This window comes from Corella eumyota, unplaced genomic scaffold (assembly GCF_963082875.1).
Source record: "Corella eumyota unplaced genomic scaffold, kaCorEumy4.1 scaffold_258, whole genome shotgun sequence".
In the NCBI taxonomy this organism is placed as follows: Eukaryota; Metazoa; Chordata; class Ascidiacea; order Phlebobranchia; family Corellidae; genus Corella; species Corella eumyota.
In genome coordinates this window covers 1-2,500 of record NW_027658305.1, presented here as the reverse complement: position 1 = coordinate 2,500, position 2,500 = coordinate 1, and the positions used below count along the sequence as shown (strand labels likewise).

The following is a 2,500-nucleotide window of genomic DNA, read 5'->3' as shown; positions in this document are numbered from 1 at the left end:
AAACGTCCCGGCCGCCGCCGACACTCAGTCAAGAGCACCGACGGAAAACCGGAGGTAAAGCCAGAACGAACAGTGCACGCCTTGCGACGGACCGAACGCCTGCGCCCAAAATCCAACTACGAGCTTTTTAACCGCAACAACTTAAATATACACTTTTGGAGCTGGAATTACCGCGGCTGCTGGCACCAGACTTGCCCTCCAATGGATACTCGTTAAAATTTTTACAGTGTACTCATTCCAATTACAGGGCCTCGTTAGAGTCCTGTATCGTTATTTTTCGTCACTACCTCCCCGCGTCGGGAATGGGTAATTTGCGCGCCTGCTGCCTTCCTTGGATGTGGTAGCCGTTTCTCAGGCTCCCTCTCCGGAATCGAACCCTGATTCCCCGTTACCCGTAAGAACCTCGGTAGGCAGATACCGTACCGACGAAAGTTGATAGGGCAGACACTTGAATGATCCGTCGCCGGTGCAAGACCGTGCGATCAGCAAAGTTATCCCGAGTCGCCAACAAGACGAGCCGAAGCCCGGCAGGTTTTTGATATGATAAAGGCGCGCCTCCCGCAAGGTCGGCGCTTTTTGCATGTATTAGCTCTAGAATTACCACAGTTATCCAAGTAAAATTTACGATCAAATGAATCACGACTGATTTAATGAGCCATTCGCAGTTTTACCGTACGCAAGTTCGTACTGAGACATGCATGGCTTAATCTTTGAGACAAGCATATGACTACTGGCAGGATCAACCAGGTAACTATCGGCCGACAAAATACGCGAACGGAGTCTTTCGCTTTCCCCGTCGCGGTATCGCACTGTATTACTCAATCACTATTTTTGCTTAGCTCCTCAAACCCGGCGTAAGCCGCGATCTGGACGCCGTCGACACCGGCCAGACGCCCTTTCGGGCGAAGCCGCGCGCGGGCTGCGTTTGCATACAACACCAGGAACGCCCAACAAAAGCGAACCGAGAAAACTATCACTTGCGTGCGCACCGGCCACCGCAACTACGGCCCGAGGCCGTGGTCGCGCGCCGAAACACAAACTCGTATTTGCTACTTAATTTTTTCCGTCCAACGTTCAGAGCCTCGCTGCTAGCTACGACGCCTTCGCGGGTCAGCATCAAGTCTGCCCAAAAGCGCACATCGCCTGCACGACACCACATCGTTTTGTCACCAAATACCTTCAACCGACAACCGCATCGCCAATTTGCTCATTTCGCCACAACGACGTCTTCCCTCATAGTATACAGGGAAGCTGGTCTCGCGACAAAGGTAGCAAACTTGTCGAATTTCGACAATTTTCCAAAACGTGCGTTTCTGTGCGGGAAATTGTTCATCGGGCGTCGGCCGATGTCGTGCGTCTTTGTCCGGGCGATTTTCGAAAGTCGCCGGACTTGTGTTTTTTACGCGCGCGCCGGTGGGCTGGTCTCGCGACAAAGGTAGCAAACATGTCGAATTTCGACAATTTTCCAAAACGTGCGTTTCTGTGCGGGAAATTGTTCATCGGGCGTCGGCCGATGTCGTGCGTCTTTGTCCGGGCGATTTTCGAAAGTCGCCGGACTTGTGTTTTTTACGCGCGCGCCGGTGGGCTGGTCTCGCGACAAAGGTAGCAAACATGTCGAATTTCGACAATTTTCCAAAACGTGCGTTTCTGTGCGGGAAATTGTTCATCGGGCGTCGGCCGATGTCGTGCGTCTTTGTCCGGGCGATTTTCGAAAGTCGCCGGACTTGTGTTTTTTACGCGCGCGCCGGTGGGCTGGTCTCGCGACAAAGGTAGCAAACATGTCGAATTTCGACAATTTTCCAAAACGTGCGTTTCTGTGCGGGAAATTGTTTATCGGGCGTCGGCCGATGTCGTGCGCCTTTGCCCGGGCGATTTTCGAAAGTCGCCGGACTTGTGTTATTCAAGCTCGAACGGTACTCGACAATTCTTCGAATGGCCTCCGACCTGAGGTCAGAGTCGCAGTAAAACAAACGAAGTACCCCAGAAAAAAGTTGAAAAAAAAAGCAACTCCGACCTGAAGTCGAAGTCGCCGTAAAAAATACCAAGTACTTTGAAAAAAAAGTGGAAAAAAAAAGCAACTCCGACCAGAGGTCGAAGTCGCCGTGCGCCCGCCCGTTCGCGGACAAATCGATAGATCTTGCGGCTTACTCTCAACAAATCGCAGTGAGAATACTGCTCTAGTGATTACGACACCGCGATCTTCATCTAGGTCGTTTGCAAATGATTTAGCACCCCGCCACTCGAGCAGAAAGCTTTACCCGTTTCGGGGCGACGCTTGCCGCGCCCGTGTTAGACAAGTATCCGGCATTGCCAGCGGCCCGGTGGCCGCCTAACTTTGCCTCTCGACGGCAAGACACAACTTTATCGTCGCTTCCTAGGCGGGATTCTGACTTAGAGGCGTTCAGTCATAATCCCCCAGATGGTAGCTTCGCACCATTGGCTTATCAGCCAAGCACATGAACCAAATGTCTGAATCTGCGGTTCCTCTCGTACTGAGCAG

At 52.3% G+C, this 2,500-nt stretch overlaps 1 non-coding gene across 1 annotated transcript in view; it reads right to left on the bottom strand.

Annotated features, from left to right (window-relative positions):
• LOC145763011 (small subunit ribosomal RNA) overlaps positions 1-750 on the bottom strand; it is a 1,810-nt gene extending 1,060 nt beyond the window's left edge. The window contains exon 1 of the ribosomal RNA XR_014288180.1: positions 1-750. This exon is cut by the window's left edge and continues 1,060 nt beyond it. This is a non-coding gene — a ribosomal RNA (small subunit ribosomal RNA).
• Positions 751-2,500: the final 1,750 nt, after the last annotated feature.